The following is an 18,668-nucleotide window of genomic DNA, read 5'->3' as shown; positions in this document are numbered from 1 at the left end:
TATCACCTTTTCGACTGTTCGATGTCGGGGATTTACTGTCGGGGTCCTTCACGCTGTGGTATGGGCCATTGTCCATTATGATAAAAGACTTCTCTGGTAGAGCTGGTACCAACTTGTTTTAACCCAATCGAGGAAAACCGCACCATTCATCTCAGGAATGGTAGTCTCTGATTATCTGTGGACTTTGCCCTGAATACCAAGCTGCAGCCTGGGAGAAAGCCTTTGCTGGAGCAACCAGCATGGAGAATGATTAGTCTCTCTCCTTTCCCTAGAGGCAGCTTTCTACGTGACCCCTTATCACCCCATCGGGTACCCACTGACTGCTGGCAGTGTGCGAGTCATTGCCCCAGATCTCGTCCAAGTACACTGGCTCGAACCCTTCCTCGCGCTTCTTCTTTATAACCCTGAGAAAATTATTTCTCAAGCGAACGATATCAGGGCGTTCACAGAGTACTGACCTATTCTCCCCCGAAATTTTCTTATAACGATACCCGAAAGAGTTTAAGAGTCGCGAGAGTGTGTACTTTGATACTCTGAGGTTGTGTTCTTGCTTCAAATGCTTGTTTAAAATTTTCAGCGACATGTAGTGGTTTTCAGAATAGAACTTGTTGATAGACTGCTTTACAAGGATCTTTTGAAAGCTGTCCAAATGTTTTAATTTGTGTGATTTTGACACGACCCCTACCTGCTTCGCATCACCCTCACAATGTTTGTGTTCCAGAACATTTGTCAGTACCCTTGCTGATACTCCTAAAGCTTTTGCTGCCCGCTTACGGAATTTATTAATGGCATAAAATGGTTTGCCCCTTTCGGCTTCAGCACGGAAAAAATCGTACACTTTAATCATCAACTGTTTCACGTCAGCATTCAACTTCATTTTTCATCAGGCATGTGTATCCCGTGCACGACGAGATAGTGGCTGTTCCGTTTCTGCGGTTTCACCCAACCGCGACAGATAACAACTTTTGCGTTTTCAATGATGATAGTTTCTTAAACAACTTTTTAGGTGAGTCCGGAAAATTTTCAAATATCAGAATGCTGTTGGGTATTAGTAAATGATAAACATGTGTACTATTTATATTTATGTGGCAATTTTGTACAATGATAAAATTTGCAATTCATCAGTCCGTTTCTGACTCAAACGGACTGTAGTACAAGCAGCCGCACATACACATACACACGCATGTCGTCATATGAGCGAAATATTCTCAAGCACGACGTTAAACCCAATTCCACCACCACCACCACAGAACAGAAAAAACTTTTATTACGCCAACTACTGTCAGAGATCACAATAGTGATAGGGATGTATTTCTAGTTGTTTTACAAGGTACTAACTACCATAACAAATATCACTCCAATGTCTATTTGAAAGGTATGGGATATGATACAGAAAATCAAAGGCAAAGGGTCTAAGTGTAGTGTCCAGCATCTTTAGGACGATGACAATCTTATAACAGACAAAGGTCAAATTGCGAATAAATTAGGCGAAACTTTAGCGAGACATTCTTCATCATCCAACTACACACTAAATTTTCAGAAATTTAAAGAACGGGAAGGAAAAAAAGAATATTAATTTTAATTCAGATAATGGTGAAGAATAAGGTATTTTTAATGATGGTTCAAACACATATCTTCATCCTGCAACTGGCTCATACTCTTCTCTGGACTTATCTGTAGTTGATTCCAATGTATATTATGAGTTTGAATGGTCAGTCCATGACGACCTTTCTTGGAGTGACCATTTCCCCACTCTTCTCTCAGCCAGAAACCCCACTGATGGTCCACCATTAGCACGGTGGAACTTTACAAAGGCCGACTGGTCTTTATTTCATGCCTTATGTTGTGAAAGATTAAAACCTGAATTATTTATGAATGAACTTAATCCTATTCAAGTATTTTCTGATGAATTAAACATAATTGCTGATGAGTGTATTCCAAAGTCCTCTGTGGTACCGGATATACGTAAACCATGGTTTAACGTTGATTGCAAACAAGCTAGAAAAGCAAGGAAGAAGGCGGGAAAATATTTCCGCCGCCATCCAACAGTTCACAACCTAAATCAGTTTAAAATTTTGAATGCTAAGGCTTGCCGTACGTTTAAACAAAATAAACGACAGTCCGTAAATCATTGACTGATAAGAAATCTTCAAGTATCTTTCCTTTTGTATTGGTGTTGTTACTACCCCAAAGTGGGTTATGACCATTGAAATCCCCCATGATAACGCAAGGTTTGGGGAGTTGGTCATAGAGCGCCAGAAGATCAGACTGCCGTATAGAGGATGATGGCGGGATATAAATTGAACATAAATTAAAAACGATGTGTAGTGTTAATCGGACAGCAACAGCCTGCAGGGGGGTATGAAGCGAAATAGGACTGTGAATTGTGCCCTGACTCACCAGAATAGATGATCCTCCAGTAGCTTTATCACCTGGGGGAGAAAAACAGTGATAGGAATCGATCTTCTCAAATCGAATTTATCTGTGGATTTCAGCTATATTTCTTGTAAACATAGTGCTGATGATTTTAAATCTTGAATCAAAAGCTGTAAATCGTCGAAATTGTTTCTGAGTCCTCTGCAGTTCCACTGTACTATGTGCGAAGACATTATCTTTTCGGGGGATTAACTGGGGATCTACCCCGCCCTTTGTTTGAGGGCGACAAGCTATGTGTCCTCTGATTATTGTTGTCAGACACATCTACTGTATGTCTTCAAGGGATCCGTATTTATTATACAACTGGATCTTGTTATTGGATCTTTTTGACACCCTGCCACTTGGAGGTTTTTTGGACAATTCTGTCCTTGGTTTGCTTTTGCCTGTTGACAATTGTTGTACATTTATTTCTGCGTGTGTGTTTTGAGATGATGGCTGATCTTCCGAAATGATTGTTTGTGAAGAAGTAGTTGCAACAGTTGTTGAATTAGGAGACAGCTGAATCATCTCCTGACAGTCTGTGTTTGTCCATGTGTAATCTGTTTGACATGCAACAGCTACACATGAAACAGGAACACGTTGTGGGATAGGCTGTGAAACACTTCTGGAAACAGTATCAGAGTAGGAATTACGAGTAGATTGTTCTTCATTTAGAACAATCTTCTTAGCATCCTGAAGTGAAATGTTCCTTTCGTTTTAATTTAACGACTCTACTCTCACGCTCCAGGAAGGACAATCTTTCGATGAAGAGGCATGTTTACCGCCACAGTTCACACAATATGGATCTTTAACACAGACAGCACTCTCAGGACATTCACCACCACAGCGATAACAAGCAGCTTGCTTGTCACATGTCCTTGAGCCGTGGCCATATTGCTGACATTTGTAACATCTCAGTGGATTTGGGATGTACATATCCACTTTGATTTACAATATCCTGCTTTTATAGAATCTGGAATTTTTGGAAGACCAAACGTAAACAGGTACATATTGGTCTTAATGACCTCACCATTTCTTTTTGAAGTAAAACGTCTGACTGATATTACATTTTGGCTTTTTAATTCCTCGAGAATGTCGTCCTCAGTCATATCACTCAGGAAACGACCTCTATCCCGAACTAACCCCTTACAACTGTTGAGGGATCGATGCGGCGAGACCACAACTGGAACGTTTGCTAGAGTTTTAATGGACAGAAGACTAACCGCTTGTCTGTGGCGCTTGCATTTTATTAACAAACAGCCACTGCGTAATCTTTTCGCATCTTCAACATCTCCAGCTATGCCTTGAATTGCCTTTTCCACCGCAAATGGATTCAGCTTCAAAGGAGTGCCATCTGAAGCAGAGACGACCAAGACAAGGGGCCAGTTTTCGAATGTAACAGGAGTTGTCCTCGGACTATCATTCTCATTATCAAAGTGATCTTGAGATTCATGAGTACGTTTTTTTCATTGGGGGGTTCCATGTTGGTAGTGATTATGTTTCACCCTCCTTACTTGCAACGCCATCTGTCCTGGATTTGCCAACGCGCCAAGTAAGTAATAATGATGATGAAGATGATGATGATGTAATGTATTTCTGATCCAGTGCCTTAAACCAGATATAGGCATTTCTGGTGTCCCCCGCCGTGATATTGCTGGAATATTGCTAAAAGCGGCGTAAAACTTAACTCACTCACTCACCAGATATAGGATTATTACTCCATGCCATTTGGGGGATTTAATATGGATCTGTATTAGGGGTGAGTATTGCAGAGAATTTTCATATTGCGATCTATTGCGATGCGAAATAATATATTGCGATATGTATTGCAATATATTGCATGAAGTTTCTTTTAACAAAAAATGACTCATAATCGAGTTAATGCTTTATTATAAAGCAAAAACACAACAAATTCACAATGCTTGATTAAGCTTTAATAACAACTTTTAATCATGACAAAATAAAAACCGTGAACATTTTCAACCCAAAATGCTGCCATGCTTACACCTTTGTCCTAGTATTTGTTCGTTGTTGGGTGTCACCATTTTACAACAATCGTATGACTTCCGGTGTGAAAAACGGAAATATCAGAAGATTTCGGAGTGTTACTAAGATTTCCTAATGCATGTCAAAAATCGGTTTTCATCGCAATACGTATCGTTTTCATGACTGAACCGGTAAATACCGGTAAACCGGTTATATTGCACAGCCTTAATCTGTGTTATTATTGTATCAAGGAGTGAAATATTTTTCGTTGGACGTGCATGGTATACGTCTGTCAGGAGCTGTAGGCGGTGAGGTAGTCCAGTGGTTGAAGCGTTCGCTCGTCACGCCGAACACCCGAATACATGAATACATGTACCATCAACCCGACATTCACCGCAAACAGGGCGCACTAGGGCCTACTAATTAAAGCGTTCGTTCGTCACGCCGGGTTCGATTCCCTACATGGGTACGATGTGTTGAGCCCATTTCTGATGTCCTCTGCCGTGATACTGCTTGAATATTGCTAACTCGCTCACTCAGTCATCAGCTGGAGCTACAGAATAGCACTATAGTCGAGAATTAAGTCAGGGCTGGTTTGTTGCTTAACGCCGCACTCACCAATATCCCAGCTATATAGCTATGGTCTGTAAATAATTGAGTCTGGACCAGACAATCCAGTGGTCAATGGCATGAACATCGATCTACGCAATTGGGATACAATGACATGTGTGAGTCAGCATGGGTTACTGAAGACCAATTGTAACCCGGATGTTCACAGGTTCTGAGCATGGACGGTAGACGTCTTAATTCTGTTTAATGGTATAGCATTGATTAGATGCATGTTTGTTTTGTTTCAGTGAGCCACGGGCTGATAAGGGATTACGCTAACAAGAATAATCTCACGTTTGACGAAGCAATGGTATGTCTTAAAATGTCGCCAGCAAAGGAGCTTTGCTGACATTATTCTCTCTCCCTTTCTCTCTCCCCTCTATCTCTCTATCCCTCTCTCCCTTTCTCTCTCCCCTCCTTCTCTCTCTCGCCCTCTTTCTCTCCTTGGGGGCGGTGGGGTAGCCTAGTGGTCAAAGCGTTGGCTCGTCACGCCGAAGGCCCGGGTTCGATTCCCACATGGGCACAATGTGTTAAGCCCATTTCTGGTGTCCCCGCCGTGATATTGCTGGAATATTGCTAAAAAAGCGGCGTAAAACTAAACTCAGTCAGTCAGTCTTTCTCTCCTTCTCCTCTCTCTCCTCTCTCTCTCTCTCCTATATCTCTCCCACCCTCTCTCTCTCCTCTCTCTCACCCCCTCTCTCTCTCTCCCACCCTCTCTCTACCCACACTCCCTCCTCCTCTCTCTCCTCTCCTCCCCTCTCTCCCTCTCTTCTCTCTCCTTCTCCTCTCCCTATATCTCTCCCTATATCTCTTTCCCCACTCTCTCCTCCCTCCTCTCTCTCTCCCCTCTCTCCTCCCTCCTCTCTCCCCCTCTCCCTCTTTCTCTCCTCCTCCTCCCCTATATCTCTCTCCCCTCTCTCTCTCTCTCCCTCTCTGTCCCCTCTCCCATCTTTCTCTCCCCACCTTCTCTCCCCTCTCTCTAGGTATTTCCTATATATTATAACAACTAAGATTGTAAACAGATCTACGTTACCATTTCAGCAAGTTTTTGTAGAGAAGAACAACCCAACCAAGAAACCGGTGGAAATTAATGAGGTACGTCTGTTTTCTGATCGTATCTCCACACGGTGTATTATGTTACTGGCCTCGACTACGTCTGTGTCTGGCTTGTCTATTTTCACGATCTTAACCTTCGCTCGTCCACCCAAGAACCGGGTTCGATTCCCACATGGGCACAACGTGTGAAGCCCATTTCTGGTGTCCCCCGCCGTAATATTGCTGGAATATTGCTAAAAGCAGCGTAAAACTAAAACTCACTATTTCAAGTTGTGATAATGATATAACAACAGTCAATGGGAGACAACTTAACTAGGCTTTATTTGTATCACCTTACAACTTCAGTGTAAGGGAGATAATTCCATACACCTGTTTTCACAAATTATTTAAAGGTTTCATGTATTTTGTTTGTACAATGACACTAACAATGACATTAATATGACATTGAGTGACATCTTTTCAGTTTCAGCTTGTTAAGTCGTCACTGTGGTTTGGACGCGATGACGCGCTATCAGGCGAGTCACAAGCCACGACCCCCTGATTCAGTAGTGGCACCACTTATACCAAGCAATATAGGGTGCTGGGGATCGAACCCGGACCCCACTGGACACAGTGGTTTTATTGAATGTCTAGGCCTGCACTGGAATTATGTGAGTGAGTGTGGGTTTTATCCCGCTTACAGCAATATTCATGCAATATCACGGCGGGGACGCCAGACATAGGCTTCACACATTGTACCCAAGTGGGGAATCGAACCTGGCTCTTCGGCGTGACAAGCCAACGCTTTAACCACAAGGCTACCCCACCACCCACATTGGATATGAGAACCACTTAGTTGAGTTTTTGCCGCTTGAAGCTGTAGTTTTGAGTTGATAGATCGCCGGGTTTCTTTCAGATATGTGGTCTAGTGGAGTTCCTCTGCTCTTCTCCAGCTTGCAACATGACCGGTGCACCCATCCTCGTTGATGCAGGGTTTACGTCACAGTGACAACGATGACGCGAACCCTTGCCAGCGAGGAATATTTTCAGTTGTAATAAACGCTGTAATAACAGAACTAGTGTTGTATGGTTGGCTCTAGAGCCACATACAACAGGCAGGAAACTAACACATATAGTGAGTGAGTGAGTGAGTGAGAGTTAGCGAGAGTGAGTGAGTGGAATTCTGCAATAACAGTACTAAAGTACTGTCGGAAATAGCAAAAACGGGCAAAACTTAGAAAAAATACGAACAGCTGCTGAAAACAATAGATCAGATTATAGATGGCAATTAGGTCGCTCAGCCAGGTATGATGGCGGACCGTCAACTCACTTGGCATGAAATGCACGTGCTGCCCACAGACACAAGGGGTCATCTCAAATATCTTTTATGCTTTTTCATGTGTCTTGAACATGTCTCGACTGATTTTCTAATATCTAATTAGCTAATATCTCTATCCCCAAGCCCGAACCCAACTACCGTCAACAACACCCGTCTTGGTTTTGCTTTTGAGACGACCCCTCCTACCTGTTTCTTTTTGTTGTGATAGTGAGACTCAATGGTATCTATATCCTTAATAGTTTCTGTATTAAAGTTGATATTTTTACGTCTGCAATGGTTTATTATGAAGCTAAGTCTAATTTCCAAATGGACATTCAAAAGTGTCATTTGTTATACAATATCATCACACACTAATTTGCATGAAGCCATGGTCTGCTCCAAAACATTTGGCAGCTATTTCGAACGCTGATCAGGGTAAGGCACAAACTGACAAGTCGTCGTAGACACAGTTTGGTGAAAGTCGAAGGCACAAGATAAAATGTTGCTCGTGGACATAATCCTCACCCGCCCCTCAAACTTGTACACTTACCACTTGGGGAGTGAGGTGAGTTTAGTTTTACCAATACTCAAGCAATATTACGGCTGGGGACACGAAAATTGGCTTTGCACATTGTACCCATGCTGCATTTATAGACTTCCGTAAGGCTTCCGACTGCATTGATAGACGAATTATGTGGAGCAAGCTACTAGATAATGATATTAAAGGAAAGATGTTTGACGCTATCATCTCTCTGTACAAGAATGTCCAGTGCTGCGTACGTCTAAATGAAAGACATACCCCATGGTTCAACGTCGGCTGTGGACTAAAACAAGGATATATGTTATCTCCCCTGATGTTTAATCTCTATATTAATGATCTCATAACTGCTGTGAATAGTCTGTCCATTCGTGTCTCCATCAACGACGACACTGTTGGTTTTTAGCCTACGCAGACGATGTCGTGCTTCTTGCCGAAAATGAAAATGATTTACAACTTTTACTGGACTGCCTTAATTTATGGTGTGTCAAATGAATTCCATGTGTGTGAATATTAATAAGTCTACGGTTATTCACTTCAGGACTGCCAGTGTATAATAGACCAGTGTTTCAAGACTTTATATGCGCCATAGAAATATGAATCAAGACAGAATTACCTACAACATATTTAAGTGGTGGTACCAGTGGTCTACGAGAAGAAAAACAAATTGGGCTTTCAGAATACATAAAAAATCAGCGAACTACATATGGGTCACATTATCAACATTGAACATCGTTATGGAAAACAATATGTTGTGAACAGTATTATATACCACCAAGATGTTTGAGACTTTCAAGGTTGACTGGGAAAGAAACGTCTCAATATCGGATAGCAGTAATGGAAAGGGCGGAAATCAGTTGAGAACGTACAGAACCTTTAAGAACGCATTAACTGTAGAGCCTTATGTCACAGCAGAGCTACCCAGAAGCCACAGATCGTCATTAGCCAAGTTTAGAAGCGGAGTTGCGCCCATAAATATAGAGACCGAAACGCTACACCAACACCCCGTACAGTGAGAGATTATGTCCTCTATGCAACAATGAAGTTGAAGATGAAAAACATGTTTTGTTAAGATATACAGTGTATGAAGAGTGAGTGAGTGAGTTCAGTTTTACGCCGCACTCCGCAGTATTCCAGCTATATGGCGGCGGTCTGTAAATAATCGAGTCTGACCAGACAATCCAGTGATCAACAGCATTAGCATCGATCTACGCAATTGGGAACCGATGATATGTGTCAACCAAGTCAGCGAGCCTGACCACCCGATCCCGTTAGTCGCCTTTTACGACAAGCATAATCGCATGGGTTGCTGAAGACCTATTCTACCCCTGATCTTCACGGGTCGTATGAAGAGGAAAGACGTAATCTACTGTCATGTTGTTCTGTGATAAATGAAGATTTTAATAACTTAGATGATATTCAGAAAGTTGGTTTTATGCTCTCATCACCTAATGTTATAGCCCAGAGTGCCAAAACGTGTAATAATATTCTTCGTAAGCGTCATAAGATTTTATTTTATTGATTTCTTTTAAAACTTTTAGGTAATTTTTTATCAAAGGATATTTTATAGAGTGACTGTAGCTCTTAACATTTGAATGTTTTATAGATGTTATAATTTTAAAGTCTCTCGTAACTCTGTGCAGGGTGGCTCGTTACTTTTACGCTTATATTGTCTTAGGTTATGTATAGTTTTTATCATGTATATATTATGTTTGTACGTTTTGATCAAACTGACTGTAACGAGGTGAGACTATACTAAACAATCTGTCTGTCTGTCTGCTAAAGTGGAACACTTTTTATGGATAGACAACTTCTTTGTTGCAGTAGTAGTTGCGACGTTTCGGTGTAGATCCTAACACCGTTATCAAGCAAATGATACACAACATTTGCACAATGAAAAATATATACATGGCGGGTATTGGTTTATACAATAGAAGAGGTTGATGTACGGTGTGTTGACATGAGAGTTGTTGTGCCAGTAGACAAAGGGTGGGTTATTCTTGATTAGGCTTGATTAGTTGATTTGACAAATTGGAAATCCTAACAACCAAGAATCAGGACTTCAAGAAAACTCTTGGAAGACATCGAAATCCGCCGCCACAAACCTTTGTTCAACAGAGACCAAGGATACTACATACCATCGACCTATGAAGAACTAATCAAACTATAGACTCTATAAACATCCAATCAGCTTGTTATTACAACTTAATCCCCCTTGTTTATTGGCTTCGTTCCCAGCTTCATATATTGTTCTTAGTCTCCTACTGGCCTCTCATAATTATGTACCAGTTGTTATTCAATTACGTGTTGTTGTTAATGTTAATTCGCTGTTGTCAAAACATACTGAGTATATATACCCCTCATCATCTGGTTGTATTTACTTTTAGCTTGATAACGATGTAAGGATCTACATCGAAACGTCGCTCTTTGCAATAAATAAGAAGTTGTCATCCAAGTTGCATGTTTCTTTCATCCAACAAACAAACACGCAAAGAGGCAAACAAACCCGTGCTGTCAACTCGTGCTGTCAACCCGTGCTGTCAACACGTTGATTAGTACGTCTGCTGTTAAACAAACCCGTACGCTGTCTTGTTAAACGTGCTGTCAACACGTTGATTAGTATGTCTCTTGTTAAACAAACCCGTTCTGTCAACCCGTTGATTAGTACGTCTCTTGTTAAACAAACCCGTGCTGTCAACCCGTTGATTAGTGTGTCTCTTGTTAAACAAACCCGTGCTGTCAACCCGTTGATAAGTACATCTCTTGTTTCTGACCTTTTCTCCAGAATACGAGAACATGTGACAATGTTCCCGTAGTAAGGAAGCATTAAGAAGGTATAACGGAAATAAGGCCGACTTATGTAGCAGAAAACTTCATTCGAGCGAGAGAAATATACAACATCAACACCAGAGATTAATTTCAATTTCAGTACTTGACACCTCCTTTCACACAGTTTGCATAAAGAGTTTGTTTGTTTGCTTGTTGCATAGCGCTTAACAGCAGTTCTCTGCCATGTGACGGCGGTCTGTTATACAAGCAGGAGAATCAAGTCATGGATCTCACAAAACCTATCCAGGGACTGACTTTGATGAAAGAAAGGGCGATCAGACTGTATTGTCAAATAACATTGGTCTTCTATGTGGAATTACCCATTCTCGGGGAACGCTGCGCAATCCCAGGGAATGCAATGTGTGTTAAGAATATCATTTTCATTCCAAAGAACCTTTTACTGGGCTCAGCTAGGCAAGTTAACACAAGCAACACATGGGTACAATGTCATATTTCTGTGCATGTGCAGTTTAGACAGGTTACATATCGATAGTTATAGCAAGTTAGCGGGGACACTTCCTGGAGATTTTGACCAGAAGATCTCAAGCTCAAATTGGCATGCAAGAGAGTCTCAAAGAGTGAGTGAGTATGATTTTACGCCGCTTCTAGCAATACTCTAGCAATATCACGGCAGGGGACACCAGAAATGGGCTTCATACGATACATTGTGCCCATGTGAGAGATTCAAACCCGGGTCTTCGGCGTGACGAGCGGACGCTTTAACCACCAGGCTACCCCACCACCCTCGAGTCCCAAAGACGTCCGATGGGGTTCATATGGGGTTCCTTGAGTGCCATAGTAAAGTTTCGATTGCATTGTTCTTCACGGACAACTAAGATGGGGTGATTATCAATTTTGGAGTATTTTCTCGTCACTTCAAGTTATTTAAAAAACGACTTTTAATTTCGGTTAAATAAATATTTTACCTGCAAAGATGGCACCATTTAGGCTTCCGTGGGTAACGCAGTTATGTTATGTGCAATGACGACAGGTTCCCAAAGCTTCCCACAGACCTCAAATATATAGAGAGTATCTAAATGTTACATTACACCTTTGTGACGCGCTAAGGTTGCTGGGACAGGTTCAGTGTGGAAAATCTGAACCGGAGTTGGACTGTAGCCAAGTGCTCCATTATATATGTAACAGCCAGTCAAGTTTCATGGTATGCTTTAGAAACCAGCACCTGTTGATCGAAGATTTAGCTGTAGGGCAATCCCTTGAATCAGCTACAGCTGCATTGGTGCTGAGTGAGTATTTACACTTACATCTAGATATATAAGCTTCAGGTATGAGCAAGAATTGCGGCATGAGAAATGACTTAAATGTTCGGGCATGTTTTGGCAAAATGCAATTCAGCAATTGCTTTTTATAAAAAAGATTTCGATACACCCATTTGTGAGAGTCCTAATTTGGGTAATTACAAAGCGTTTTATACTATTGGGTAATTATAATGTGTCCTTATACTATTGGGTAATATAATGTGTCCTTATACTATGTGGTAATTATAATGTGTCCTTCTACTATAGAGTAATTATAATGTGTCCTTATACTATTTGGTAATTGCATCCGGTGTTCTTATAATATTGGGTAATTACATACAGATTCCTAATACTATTGGGTAATTAAATCCGGTGTTCTTATAATATTGGGCAATAACATACAGTTTCCTATAACGTATGGTACCATGCAGAGCGGTGGGAGGTATAGAAGGCTATAACGTATGGTACTATGCAGAGCGGTGGGAGGTATACATGGCTACAATATATGGTACCGTGCAGAGCGATGGGAGGTATAGAAAGCTATAAATGTATGGTGTACCATAAAGAGCAGTGGGAGGTATAGAAGGCTATAAACGTATGGTACTATGCAGAGCGGTGGGAGGTATACAAAGGCTATAATGTATGGTACCATGCGGAGTGGTTGGAGGTATAGAAACCTATAACGTATGGTACCATGCAGAGCTGTGGAGGTATACAAGGCTATAATGCATGGTACCATGCAGAGCGGAGGGAGGTATAGAAGGCTATAACATATGGTACCTTAAGAGCGGCGGGAGGAATAGAAGGCTATATCGTATGGCACCATGCAGAGCGCTGGGAGGTATGGGATAGCTATATCGTATGGTACCATGCAGAGCGGTGGGAGGCATAGAAGGCTATAACGTATGGTACTATGCAGAGCGGTGTGACGCATACAAAGCTATAACGTTTGGTACCATGCAGAGTGGTGGGAGGTATAGAAGGCTATAATGTATGGTACCATGCGGAATGGTTGGAGGTATAGAAACATATAACGTATGGTACCATGCAGAGCAAGCGGAGGAATTATACAAAGGTTATAAATGTATGGTACCATACAGAGCGGTGAGAGAGTATATAAGGTTATAAAATGTATGGTACCATACAGAGCGGTGGGGAGGTATAGAAGGCTATAAATGTATGGCACCACATACAGAACGGCGGGAGGTATAGAAGGTTATAATGTATGACACCATACAGAGCGGTGGAGGTAGGTATAGAAAGCTATAACGTATGGTGCCATGGGGAGCGGTGGAGGTATAGAAGGCTACAACGTATGGTGCCATGGAGAGCGGTGGGAGGTATAGAAGGCTATAACGTATGGCGCCATGCAGAATGAGCCATGCAGAGCGGTGGGAGGTATACAAGGCTATAACGTATGGTGCCATGCAGAGCGGTGGGAGGTATAGAAGGCTATAACGTATTGTGCCATGCAGAGCGATGGGAGGAATAGAAGGCTATAACGTATGGTGCCATGGAGCAGCCGGGGAGGTATAGAAGGCTATAGCGTATGGTACCATGCAGAGCGGTGGGACGTATACAAGGCTATAACGTATGGTGCCATGGAGAGCGGTGGGAGGTATAGAAGGCTATAACGTATGGTGCCATGCTTCAGAGCGGTGGGAGGTATAGAAGGCTATAACGTATGGTGCCATGGGAGAGCGGTGGGAGGTATAGAAGGCTATAACGTATGGTACCATGCAGAGCGGTGGGAGGTATAGAAGGCTATATTGCCCTTAGAGCCCTTCCTTGCGTGACAAGTTTTGTGCATCGAGCACAGGGGACATTCATTTCACCTAATGTGACACTAAACTCTTATGAAACAGAGCTAAAATATCTTTACTGTTTATGGAAATTATTCATATCAGCCGGCAACAGCTAGGGTGTCACATTTCAACTTGCTGCTTAAAAGATAGTGTAGCACTGAAAATTAGATCCTGTACAAATAATGTTTTATGCCGACTATGATTGACTGGTTCATCTGTGCAAACTTGAAGCATTACAGCCAGGACATTGTAAAATATTGAACAAGTGTCACTACTTATTTTGAATGAGTGAGTGAGTTTAGTTTTACACTGCACTCAGCAATATTCCAGCTATATGGCGGCGGTCTGTAAATAATCGAGTCCATGCATCAGACAATCCAGTGATCAACAGCATGAGCATCGATCTGCGCAATTAGGAACCGATGACACATGTCAACCAATTCAGCAAGCCCCTCACCAACCAATCCCGTTAGTCGCCTCTTACGAGAAGCATGGGTTACTGAAGAGCAATTCTAACCCGGATCTGATTTTGAATGAGACTTACGTGCATCTTTACGTTTTGAAATACATCTTGCATTTTGTGACGATCCGAGTAAGCATTGATCTTCACTAACCCGTGTTTATCGAAAGATGCGACTAGCGGGATTAGTTGGTCAGGCTGGGTGATGTAGATGACAAATGTAATCGTATGAACGCTCATGACGTTAGTCACCGGATTGTTTAGTCCAGTTTCGATTTTACAGACTATTGTCATATAACTGGAATATTACTGTGCTTTGTTAAACAACAAACAAACAAACGAACCCGTACTGTTAACCCGTTGATTGGCCTGATTAACGTTTATTTCCTTTTCCCTCCATACCACATGTGCCAATCTTCCCGTGTTAGTGAAATATCAATGAAGTATTCAGTATTACATTGCAAATAAGGACGATGAAATATGCAACATCAAAGCCAGGGATTAATTTCAATTTTAGTACTTGCCACCTCCTTTCACCCAGTTTGCATAAAAGGAATGAAGTGTGTCCAACAAAGAACCTTACCGGGAAATATAATATCATAGAAAACTACATTGTATAAGACTGTATGTTTCAACGTCTCACAAGTCTTAGCAATGGTACAGATATATCATCTAATATCAGTACCTTTAAGTATTTGTTTCGACTATCTCTCACTCTGCGTTGATCATTTAAATGACATTTCAATTTCGCTATTAACCACTTATCCCATTTTATGCACATGAGCATTATTCAAGCACCACCCAATTATTACGAAAACTACGGAAACTTTTAATGGCCATTCCTTTTTGTAAATATTTCTTGAAATTTCCTCAAGATACACAGCTGAAATTTCATTGATATTAACTTTGAAATTTAAACTTTTACCTTAAAATTTCAAAATGATTTTCTTTGAAATTTAAACTTATTAAAATAATGTTCAAAAGAAAACGATACCAAACATTTTTTTCAATACATTTTTTAATTAAGTAAAATGTACTTACTGTTCTGTATAAAACTGCTGACTGGACATGTTGGGATCACAGCAACAAAAAGCACGCAAAAAGAAATGCCACGAGAGAGAGAAATAGAGAGAAAGAGAGAGAGAGAGAGAGAGAGAGAGAGAGAGAGAGAGAGAGAGAGAGAGAGAGAGAGAGAGAGAGAGAGAGAGAGAGAGAGAGAGAGAGAGAGAGAGAGAGGGAGGAGGCAGGCTGTCAAACACCGATAAATGTCTCAAGCAGCTATGAAGATACATGTGACCTGCATCCTGAGACAGAGAGAGACAGAGAGAGAGGGAGAGAGAGAGAGAGGAGAGAGAGAGAGAGTGAGTGTGTGTGTGTCTCCCCCTCTGTGCCTCCAGTCAATCTACCTGAATTGGTACAATGCGTCCTTGATGAATGGCAACGTTTGCCATTTTCCGCACTTGCCCTGTCATGTGTCTTTGAACCCCTCCTCGTCTTTACAGGCGTGTCCTGATTGAAAAGAATTTTGGTACATGTGTTATTGAACAATTTATTAAAATGAAATATACCAAACTAAAATGTCTGTATCGTTTTGTTTTTCTTTAATGTCCTTTCAAACACGTGACATGTCGTTTGGACATTGTTTATGTATCTTGAAATTTCAACTTAGCATCAGCTTGGTATTTTGAAATTTCAAGAAAAATATATAAAAACGAATGGTCCTAAAAGGCTTCCGTACCACAGCCCTTAAAAAGATAGAAAGTATCAGAATGTTACTTTTCGCAACAATCAAACAGATTCCTGTGTCCCGCTTGAACTCAAGCCTTGGGATACTCTTCTCGAGGACGCTTCCGGGTCTGCAGATATTTCAAGGGTAGTTGTTTGACGAAGAAAAATGTAGGTGGCTACATGTTACTGCTGATAAGGAATTGATGGTTAAGTAGTATATACAATGGGGGTTCTGGATCACTTTCAACCAAAGCCTCTGCAAAGCCTTATTTCACAAGTAAGGCTTTGGTCGGACCCTTAGCTCTTGCTACCATTACCCCTACTACAAAAGTTGGGGGATGCGAACGCACCTCCTAGCCGCGCTACCGGGGGTATGGGGGAAGTAACGGGTATTGCCCCATCCAATACTGGGCTGCGTCTAACTATGCTATGTTTACCTCGATGAAACAGTTTAATGTGAATCGCCTATGATCTCTTTGGTGTTTGTAATAAAGGCTTGCCGGGCTTTTTTCACACCTTGTTCTATGTACTTTTTTTTATCATCCTCGCTGATAGCAGACTTACGAGACTTGGACCGAATCTCTTGTTTCATTTCGTTATATTTTGTGAGTTCAGAGAGGATTGAACGAAATTCCTCCTCTGAGATCTTACTGTCAGTGAGTGCAGTGGAAATACGCTCACTTACTGTGTTCAGCTTTGCTTCTGCCAGAACCCTGATCCCATCATGTTTCAATGCCTTACGATGCAGTCTCGCGTGATGCCAACTTAAGCGCCAACCCTAACACCCCTGCCACCCCAGCTGTTATTTCAATGCCTAGCACTATAGGTGCAGCCACGATGGTAGCTAACAACCCAACACCTGCCGCCCCTAGTCCCATGCTGGTTGCCATAAGGGCAGTGTCAGCCCCGTCCACGATATTGAAAGCTCTATGGTACTTTTTACATAGTGCTTTACGCGGTGTCGCGGTCTTGTTCTAGTTGGCGTTTCACATCACATAACTGCCTCTGCCGAACCCGCCTACGGTTTCCAGGGTCTTCGCTACTTCCTCTATGACTGGGTACAGCCCCATCCTATAATATATATTACAAAAAAGATATTTTAATTGAGTATCAGTTAACCTTCGGCTAATGTACTTAAAGCTGATATAACTTAGATAAGTGTGCACGTAAAAAACCGGGGTCTTAACTCTACTTCCATTAAGGGGACGAACTCCATCAAGGCTTGCTACAGGGTCATTTCCCGATACCTTAGTAATACGGCAACGTTTGCCATTACACCTGGCTTCCCAGTTTATGACCATACCAGCCATAATGTAAATATACTCCCCATTCGCCGGCTTATCTCCGAGATAGACGTCTATGATGAATGTGTAGTTTTCCGCGACATTTCTAAAGACCTCTTGGTGATCAAGTAATTTGATCTCTGTCTTCACCTCCTCCCTGGAAGTTAACATGTTACCCGAGTGGTCTGGTATTGGTGCGATATATATATTAGATTCTGGATATAGCACTCCATCTACAAGTAGGCCTGTGGGTTCCGGAACGAACGATCCTATAATTATGCCATTGTTCTTAAGCTCGAGACAGTACCATCTTGTCTCCTCAAGGTGATATAAGGTGCAGTGAGGGTTAAGTTGAGTAACCATTCAGGCTCTTTAAAATCTGATAACGACACCCGCCTATACACGTTGTCTCTTTGAAGTGTAGGATGTATAAGGTGTCTTCCTCACCAGGCTGATCGAATCCCTCCGTGCCCCCTAGGCCCTCGAGTGTGGGCTTGGGTAGATGATCGGCCATTGCTGCCCGCCTATACACGTTGTCTTTCAAGTGTAGGACGTATGAGCCTTCCTCACCAGGCTGATCGAATCCTCCGTGTCCCCTTAGGTCGTTAAGCGTAGTGTTGGGACGATGACTGGTCATTGCTATAATACTATTACGATATAATTTCCAACTGGTTTTCTGATAATAGGTCAGGGGTTAACTTCACCCCCATGAAGTGTATGTTGTCAGGTAGGAAGATCTTGGTTAGTGATATAGTGTTTTCCACGATCACGGTGACACCCTGCAGACTGGTGTTGGAGCCGACACCCACCGCGCACGTAAACTGTGCAAACGTGATACTGGTGTCGTTTCACCCACCCAAGTTTGATCCCCTTCACGATCTCGACATCATTCCCCTCGATGGTTCCCCTAGGTAGACTTTGATGATCAGTGTTGAGTTCGCCGGTAGACTCTCTAGTATCCTGACCACGCCTTCAAATTCAGACACCAACCGTAATGTCACGTTTTGCATGCCCGCTTTACTTTCGATAGCATGTGGGCTGCCATACTGGCGACTGGGCTGATGACTACGCTGCGTCTCTGAGTCGGGACGTAAATACCACGAGCAGGGTTCCGTTGTTAACGACTTTGTTTAGGTGGTTTGTCTTTGTTATCCGTGAACACGTAGGGGAGCCAAGCCCAATATTGAGAAACCAGTCGTCTTTATCTGGTATCAACACCCACTTGTCATCTTCGGTGAAGACGAGCATATATGGCTTGTTTCGGGCGACGGTAGTGCTCTCAACATCGTCTAAGTCGAACAGTTTGCCCCCGGAACGATGGGTATATTATCCAATTATCATTACCGGTGGTGACTAGGGTGTACTTAGTGTTGACTACCGCTCTTGAGGTATCTACTATATCA

The 18,668-nt window shown here is 42.2% G+C and overlaps 1 protein-coding gene and 1 long non-coding RNA gene across 3 annotated transcripts in view; one reads left to right on the top strand and one right to left on the bottom strand.

Annotated features, from left to right (window-relative positions):
• Positions 1 to 18,668, bottom strand: part of LOC124266791 (D-beta-hydroxybutyrate dehydrogenase-like) — an 86,924-nt gene that overhangs the window by 17,467 nt on the left and 50,789 nt on the right. The window lies entirely within an intron of this gene.
• Positions 3,926 to 6,734, top strand: LOC124266792. Its single transcript, XR_006895855.1, has 4 exons — positions 3,926 to 3,967; positions 5,259 to 5,320; positions 6,052 to 6,105; positions 6,530 to 6,734. It is a non-coding gene; the product is annotated as an uncharacterized LOC124266792 (long non-coding RNA).

This window comes from Haliotis rubra, unplaced genomic scaffold, assembly GCF_003918875.1.
Source record: "Haliotis rubra isolate DU_JTF1 unplaced genomic scaffold, ASM391887v1 Scf128, whole genome shotgun sequence".
Taxonomy (NCBI): Eukaryota; Metazoa; Mollusca; class Gastropoda; order Lepetellida; family Haliotidae; genus Haliotis; species Haliotis rubra.
Note: the sequence above shows the minus strand (reverse complement) of the source record. Positions and strands in the feature narration are given on the sequence as shown.